The sequence below is a fragment of the Coregonus lavaretus genome (assembly GCF_964263955.1).
Source record: "Coregonus lavaretus genome assembly, contig: HAP1_SCAFFOLD_5703, whole genome shotgun sequence".
Lineage (NCBI taxonomy): Eukaryota > Metazoa > Chordata > Actinopteri > Salmoniformes > Salmonidae > Coregonus > Coregonus lavaretus.
This window is the reverse complement of record NW_028162078.1, coordinates 7,501-16,405: the sequence shown is the minus strand read 5'-3', so window position 1 is coordinate 16,405 and position 8,905 is coordinate 7,501. Positions and strand designations below refer to the sequence as shown.

General features: G+C 42.3%; 1 pseudogene across 1 annotated transcript in view; it reads right to left on the bottom strand.

Moving 5' to 3' along the window:
- Positions 1–2,149: 2,149 nt before the first annotated feature.
- The window catches only part of LOC311116546 (leukocyte cell-derived chemotaxin 1-like), a 14,200-nt pseudogene continuing 7,444 nt past the window's right edge, over positions 2,150–8,905 (bottom strand). The window contains exons 5-7 of the transcript in view: positions 5,010–5,163; positions 3,144–3,250; positions 2,150–2,374 (exon numbers count right to left, since the gene is read on the bottom strand). The product of the transcript in view is annotated as a leukocyte cell-derived chemotaxin 1-like (transcript). The remainder of the gene's footprint in view (positions 2,375–3,143; positions 3,251–5,009; positions 5,164–8,905) is intronic.

The following is an 8,905-nucleotide window of genomic DNA, read 5'->3' as shown; positions in this document are numbered from 1 at the left end:
TCACCATTTTCTTGGTTTTACTGTGTGTAGACGTAAGAGACCTGGGGCGCGTTAAGAAGGACGCAACATTTTTTAAAGGTTCAGATAAAAATATGTTATAGAGAACAAACACGGCTCTGACATGTAGAATAAGGAATCAAATCTGCTCTATTCGTGGCATTTCTATCTGCAATGTTCGACGTTTGGCTACTGAAGGTGGCCCAAACGAAAGCTTGCATCGTCAATCACCAATACCAAACACACCCAATCCTGTACTGATCTTGATGCTTACTCTACTGATCTACTGTACTATATTAGAGAGGGAGTAGACCTCATCCTCACACACTACGCTCTACTACTCTCTGCTATGAGTGGGCGTTGCGTTAAGAAGCGCAGGAGCATTAATATGGATCTGCCTGCTAACTGCATCATCAGCCCTCTCACACTGAGTTAAGTGAAAAATACACCCTCACACACACCCTTTCCCTTCCTCACTGAGTTAAGTGTTAAATTCATTGCACATCGTTTCATCTGTCGTGACGATGAAACGGCTTCGGTTAGAACTCTTAACTGCATCTCACACGCACACACTGCCCCCTCCCACCCCCCTGCCTGAAGCTGCTCGCTACTAACATCAAAAGGAGTTAAGCACTGCATCGTGGGTAAGATCTCAGCATGACGGCTGCAGTCTTTAGTCTCATTAAACACTTCTATAACTGGAACTCTAAGACTTCTATCTATAACTAGAACTCTGACATTAAAGCCTAGAACTGGAACTCTGACATTAAAGCCTTCTAGAACTGGAACTCTGACATTAAAGCCTTCTAGAACTGGAACTCTGACATTAAAGCCTTCTAGAACTGGAACTCTGACATTAAAGCCTTCTAGAACTGGAACTCTGACATTAAAGCCTTCTAGAACTGGAACTCTGACATTAAAGCCTTCTAGAACTGGAACTCTGACATTAAAGCCTAGAACTGGAACTCTGACATTAAAGCCTTCTAGAACTGGAACTCTGACATTAAAGCCTAGAACTGGAACTCTGACATTAAAGCCTAGAACTGGAACTCTGACATTAAAGCCTTCTAGAACTGGAACTCTGACATTAAAGCCTAGAACTGGAACTCTGACATTAAAGCCTAGAACTGGAACTCTGACATTAAAGCCTTCTACAGCTGGAACTCTGACATTAAAGTCTTCTAGACCTCTGAAACTCACTGCTGCTCTCAAAGTTTTTCATCTTATGGATCAACTACTATATTTGACATATTAACTCGTGTGTTTGGCTGCGTATGTGTGCCTGCATACATACCATGTGTACGGTAGCATTCATCTCTGCTGTTGACCTATACAGTACAGACTAATTTGCAACATACAGTATGTATTGAGGACAGTACATTACTGAAGTAATGTGTTACTATGTTGTTGCTACACAATAAGAATGGCAAACATGATTTCTATATGTTTACTTAAAAAAAGGTTTATTCATTGAACTTGCACTTTGAAATAGTTATTTAATGCTGATGGGAAATACAGTGACCTTTGAGGAGAATGTAAAGCAAACATCACATGTTGTTAGTAGGCCCTACTTCTGGAGAAACGGTTAGGAAATACTTAAAACATTTCTCACTAGAATGATGAATACCTAAAGGCATGCACAGCTGACATACAGTCTAGTCCTCCAACTCATACTTCAGCCTACAGAATACTTCTTACATTTATTTACATCAGAAAGCTAAAAGGAAAGGTGTTGGCTCTTTACATACAAGTTTCCACAAATCATTATAACTATCACAGATCATATCATATATCATGATATAAAATCTGTACTTTAATTGATGTTACTTTGATATGTTTTGTTTCAGGTGACAAGATCAGACAGGATTAATTTGTCATCACGGGTATGTGGAATGCAAGAGTACTCTTTTCTAAAGAGTATTGTATGAGCAATAATACTCATGTACTGTATGTCATATGGTATTGTAGTCTGTGTTACAGCATGCATAGCATATCTTATGATGGAAAACTGAATATCCTTGATTGACTTGTTTGATTTTTCTCTCCATCTATCTCTCTCTCTTTCTCCCTTGCCCAAATCCACCTCCCCCTTCTCTCTCTACCCGCCTCTCCTTCTCTCTGGACTACCACTCCAGGGCTGGTTGGGGGGTGTTTAGAGGATGCCCAGAATGCGTCCCACCCACCAACGGCAGGGCATGATGACTCTGCAGGCCACCCTGCACCCGCGGTAGTGGTAGGGCCAGGGGTGGAACCCGCCCAGGGGCTCACAGATCCTCTGGCAGTGGGTGTGGCTCCTCCGGCACTCCGTACAGCACACGCCCTGGTGGTCCAGCATGGGGTCAAAGGTCATGGTGCCCTCATCGCCATCCAGGCCACGCTTTATGTTGAGTGAGAGGGACAGAAGGGAAAGGGGAGGAAAGGCAGATAGAGGGGAGAAATAGGAGGAGAGAGAGATAGAGAGGGAGAGAGAGAGAGAGGGTGAAATACTGGTAATAGACATTTTTCAATTCCATACACCCATTTATGTCTGTGTATAATGTGTTTCTGTGTAGAACTATATTTCTCATTCAATGATTTATCTCAAATGCAAACAGTCTGGTTCTGGGTCTGGGTCTGGGGATGTCTGTTTCTCTCAGGGGAAGGAGGAGAAGGAGGAGCGGTGGGGATTAGGGGACATCTGGGGGTCTACACATTGAGGGAGGGATGGGGCGCGGGGGAGCTATTTGCACTCTTTCTGAGAGGCTCAATGGGACTTTAGTTTGGTATTCTAAAGGGGTTCACGAGGTGCAGACAGACTCGGGGTGACAGGCAAACACACACACACACATGCTCTGAGTGACAGGCGCACTCACATAAACACACACAGTCGAGGTGACATTGTGACCCCAACATCTGCTCCTGCTCACACAGCTGTGAATGCTGGGAGAGAGACGGGACCGGGACAGAAACCACTTGACCCGTTGTCAGATGCTCAACTGTTGACATGAGCGTGTGAACATAACATTATATATCTAAGAGAGGATGTTGTCTGGCTGTTAGGCCAGTGGTGACACAACAAACACTGTCAATTAAGGCCAAATATTAGTGCTCTGCTGCGGGAATCTCGAGTAAAGCGGCATACTGACTGATTGGTTGAGGGGACTCACGTGATATGGGTTCTCGGGGTTAAATTCTGCTTCCGGGTCCACTTCCTCCTCTGACCCGGTTGCCTGGCGACGCTGATGAGGGGCCGCCCTCCTCTTCCTCTGCCCGCCTGGGGAGAGCACAGAGACAGTCAATACACTATGAAAGCCAACACGACATAATTTGACATCCGGGCATTATTGGAGCCACCTTTGGAGGACCACACCTATAGCGCCTTCGGAAGTATTCAGACCCCTTCACTTTTTCAAAATGTTGTTACATTACAGCCTTATTCTAAAATCTACACACAATACCCCATAATGACAAAGCGAAAACACGTTTTTAGACATTTTTGTAAATGTATTCAAAATAAAAAACTGAAATACCTTATTTACATAAGTATTCAGACCCTTAGCTTTGAGACTCGAAATTGAGCTCAGGTGCATCCTATTTCCATTGATCATCCTTGAGATGTTTCTACAACTTGATTGTGGTAAATTCAATTGATTGGACATGATTTGGAAAGGCACACACCTGTCTACATAATGTCCCACAGTTGACAATGCATGTCAGAGCAAAAACCAAGCCATGAGGTTGAAGGAATTGTCCGTAGAGCTCCGAGACAGGATTGTGTCAAGGCACAGAACTGGGCAAGGGTACCAAAAAATGTCTGCAGCATTGAAGGTCCCCAAGAACACAGTGGCCTCCATCATTCTTAAATGGAAATAGTTTGGAACCACCAAGACTCTTCATAGACCTGGCCGCCCGGCCAAACTGAGCAATCGGGGGAGAAGGGCCTTAGTCAGGGAGGTGACCAAGAACCCGATGGTCATTCTGACAGAGCTCTAGAGTTCCTTTGTGGAGATGGGAGAACCTTCCAGAAGGGCAACCATCTCTACAGCACTCCACCAATCAGGCCTTTATGGTAGAGTGGCCAGACGGAAGCCACTCCTCAGTAAAAGGCACATGACAGCCCGCTTGGAGTTTGCCAAAAGGCACCTAAAGACTCTCAGACCATGAGAAACAAGATTATCTGGTCTGATGAAACCAAGATTGAACTCACGTCTGGAGGAAACCTGGCACCATCCCTACAGCAAAGCATGGTGGTGGCAGCATCATGCTGTTGGGATGTTTTTCAGCGGCAGGGACTGGGAGACTAGTCAGGATCGAGAGAAAGATGAACGGAGCAAAGTACAGAGAGATCCTTGATGAAAACCTGCTCCAGAGTGCTCAGGACCTCAGACTGGGGCGAAGGTTCACCTTCCAACAGGACAACGACCCTAAGCACACTGCCAAGACAACACAGGAGTGGCTTCGGGACAAGTCTCTGAATGTCGTTGAGTGGCCCAGCCAGAGCCTGGACTTGAACCCGATCGAACATCTCTGGAGAGAGCCACGCTTCCCATCCAACCTGACAGAGCTTGAGAGGATCTGCAGAGAAGAATGGGAGAAACTCCCCAAATACAGGCGTGCCAAGCTTGTAGCATCATACCCAAGAAGACTCGAGGCTGTAATCGCTGCCAAAGGTGCTGTAACAAAGTACTGAGTAAAGGGTCTGAATACTTATGTAAATGTGATATTTCCGTTTTTTATTTTTAATAAATTACCAAAAATGTCTACAAACTTGTTTATGTTTTGTCATTATGGGGTATTGTGTGTAGATTGATGAGGGGGGGTGTAATACATTTTAGAATAAGGCTGTAACGTAACAAAATGTGGAAAAAGTTAAGGGGTCTGAATACTTTCTGCAATTAATGTTAATTGCAAAAAAACTACTAATTGTACTGTTTTGCATATCTCCAGTGCATCATGTTGCTATGTGCATTGGTTGGAGTCACTTTCATTACTTATTATTTTCCTGTGACAATATAAAGGGGCTGATTGGGTACCATTGGGGTAGGTGGGGCGGAGCCAGAAGATTGGCAGGTCTCCACACAAATCATGGATCTTGGAGCTGAGGAAGGCGGGGTCAGAGAGGGGCGTGTCAGCTGCCACCCAGATCCGTGAGTCTTCCTCGAACTTAGCAGGCATCACCGCATCCTCCTGGAGAGAGAAAGAGAGGGGGGGTTATAAATATAGGATGAACATTGAAACGTAAATCCTATAAGTAGCTCTTGACTATACAAAGTTGATAGACCGACAGACAGACCGACAGACAGACAGGAACACTCTTAAGGAAAGCCCCTGGGCTTACACTATGTCTGACTGACAGAGTAATTATTTTCCTGTATAATGGCGATTTTCTTCTGATTCTTTTGACACCTTGTCTGTTTTGATGTGGTTTGCTCTTTCTCTTTCCCCATTTTCTATTTAAATATTGTGCATGTTTTCTTAATGAAACCAATAACAAAGTACATATTAAAACAGGGAAATCCCTCAAGCCTTTTGTAAATATGTAGTTCCTGACCTAGTGTTCGTTAGATAGATGTTAGATTTATTGGATGGTCTGTGTTAGATACTTTATGAAGCCCTGAGGTAAAACTGAGTAGAAAATACTGTAGGGTTGTTCCACCAATTCGGTGCCTTTTGAGAAGTGTAACTTGGTCAATTTGTTTTCGATTTCACCAAATTTTTACATTTTGTCATAAAGAGCACATCTTCAACTTAATAAACAACATTTTCCCATTTCAAGACGTAAATAAAATAATTACTACAGTAAGTGCCTATTAAGTGCCAAATAAAGTAACAGGGTATACCCTAACAGGGTTGATGATTTCTTCTTAAATCAGCCATAAATCCCTTTGTGGCAGGGAATTGAAGCTTGTTGTTTGCAACAGGGAGTGGCAATTGAATGCAAGTTTCACCAAAATAATTGTTAAAACATTTCTAGCCTGTCTATCTATGGGTAACAGGGTTGATGTGTTATGCTCGACCCGCTCAGTTTCCACCACAAAACACCAGGAAATGGCAAAAAAGAGTAGAGCCAGCTCATCTTCTTTAACTCTATGATTTAACTATTAGATGGTCAATGTTTGTTTAAAAATATATATATTTAAAAAGGAATAGTTTAACCATATTAAAACGAGAGTTCAGTTCACGTAACAGGGTTGACTTTAAAATGAGGGACAGACGTAAATGAATAATTAATCACATGAAATAAACAATAATCTTCATAAATTACTTTGTCAAAGCAACAAAATAACTAGGGCTTTACAATTGAAACTTGGAAAAAATGTGCGATTAAGAGGGTTCAAATCTTGATAGAAGTGACACAGGGTTGACCGAGCAAGCCTTTAGTCATAACTGTGTGTGGTGAGCTTTCTGGCGCCCAGTGCTGCTGAGGCATCACCCAAGTGGGTGCCATACATTGTGAAGGAGGAGAAGACCGGTAGCTAGATGACTCAGGCTGGTTCCCAGAGTAGCCCTCTCCATGATCATCACCAGACTCTTCATCAACCATCTCCCTGAACAACCTTCCTCTGATCAAGCCATAAACTGTCCCTCTCCATCTTGGGAGGATGCATGCACTCAATGACTTGGCCTCTATTGGTTGACTTAACTATAGCTAGGCTACTCATGATGTATTGCTTGCTTGTTTATTTGCTTTTGAAGCGCTTTCAGAATGTTATGAATAGCGATATAGAAATGTTTATAAATTATTATGATATTAAAAATCTGATATATTGAATTCTCCATGTGGTCTATATTAAAGTCAACTTCATTTAATACAACAGGCTTTTGATATTTAATATTGGTGCACAGTTTCTACTTAAAATATCAAAGGAACGCAAAAGGCACTCATCTCGTGGAATGACACAGTTGCTCTCCTGTTGATGAAAAAACCCTCAGCTTCTCTCCAGTATTTAGGTGCTCAAACAAAGTCAGGAGTCATTCACATCGTCTACAAGCTGACGGAAAAACACCATTTAAAAAAGCATATTGTATGATTTCTAGATCAAACACACACACACGCATACACACACACATATACACACATATACACACACACACACACACACAGCTAACACTAATAACATGGTAATAACATTATATTACTAGAGTAATATACATGTGTTGCTAGTTACTAAACAGGCAATAGATAGTCAGGGGAATGTTATCATCTAACCCACCAGAAATACTTTTTCATTTTAAATTATTAGCTTGGGGGACAAACAACAGCAAGGGTCCTCCACTGCAGGACAGATAAGAGTTTATCTGACCCTGTGTGTGTGTGTCTGTGTGTGTGTGTCTGTGTGTGTCTGTGTGTGTGTGTCTGTGTGTGTGTGTCACCACCACGAAACTGATAAGAGTTTATCTGACCCATATTTCCCATCACTCTAAATTACAGCAGATGACCAGCCTGCAGCTGCTATTTTAACCACATCTCCCTATCTGAGACCAACACACACACAGTTTGGCACACCGTATAATAAATAAATGTATTTTTACAAGGCAGAGAGGCATGTACTGTGTGTGTGTGTGTGTATATGTGTGTGCGTGTGCATGCGTGTGTATGTGTGTGTTTGTGAGAGAACAGCCCAGCATGATGTTTAGTGATGTGTGCATGCGTGTGTATGTGTGTGTTTGTGAGAGAACAGCCCAGCATGATGTTTAGTGATGTGTGCATGCGTGTGTATGTGTGTGTTTGTGAGAGAACAGCCCAGCATGATGTTTAGTGATGTGTGCACGCGTGTGTATGTGTGTGTTTGTGAGAGAACAGCCCAGCATGATGTTTAGTGATGTGTGCATGTGTGTGTTTGTGAGAGAACAGCCCAGCATGATGTTTAGTGATGTGTGTATGTGTGTGTTTGTGAGAGAACAGCCAGCATGATGTTTAGTGATGTGTGCATGGGGCATATGCAGCGCTAACTGATTTAAATAATCAGACGGCCTCATTTCAGCACTGGGACAGCTTACACACACACACTTACAAACACACACACACACACACACAAACACATCTTGCAGCACTGTGACAGCTTGACAGGCTTGTTCAGATGTTGTTAAGATCAGTGTGTCGATCCAACCCACCTCGTCCCAGTTTGGCCAGAGAGCGAGAGTGTGAAAACATGACTCACAAGTTAGTGCTGAGCGATTAACCGAAATGTATATTTTCCACTTTTTAAACAACTAATGACTTAAGTTCAATTATACGCACATTGCAGCAATTTCTCTAGAGATAAATCAGTTCAAGCCCGAACTGTGCGATGTAGTAGGGAGTTGTAGTTTCCAACAGGCCAATATTCTACATAGTTTAGCGCAGAAAACATGGTCATTAACTACAATGCCCAGAATCCATTGCGCGCCTACTTGTCTGGTCTGTGTTTCTTTTACGCCTGCTATGTAAAAGAGACAGAAAAATGCGGGATCAGAGAGGGATATAGAGCAGTTGCTTTGCGAGGTATCTCTACCTGAAAATACATGATCTAAGTGATGGAGTCATAAAAGTATGCCTTATTTACTTTGAAGAACTACTAAAATAGTGATTTTGTCAGACAGCATAGGCAGCTGCTCTATAGAGATGAGATGATGGCTTGGAATTAAATAATAAAGTCATCAAATAAAACAAGTGTAATATACAGAACAACGGAAATATTTAAAGTAATGTGAATAAATGATGGTTAATAAGTGATAAGCAGTAATGGGCAGTCACTACCATCATGGGACTTCTGCTAATAGTTTTATTCTGTGTTGTTACAGCATTCAACCCACATAATGCGTAGTGCATTAAATGTTGAAAAAAATAATCAATACTGAAATCGAAAACCGTGATGATTTAAAAAAATTATCGAACCAAAACCAAACTGACCTCAAAAAGCACTAATCGCTCAGCACTAGTGTACGT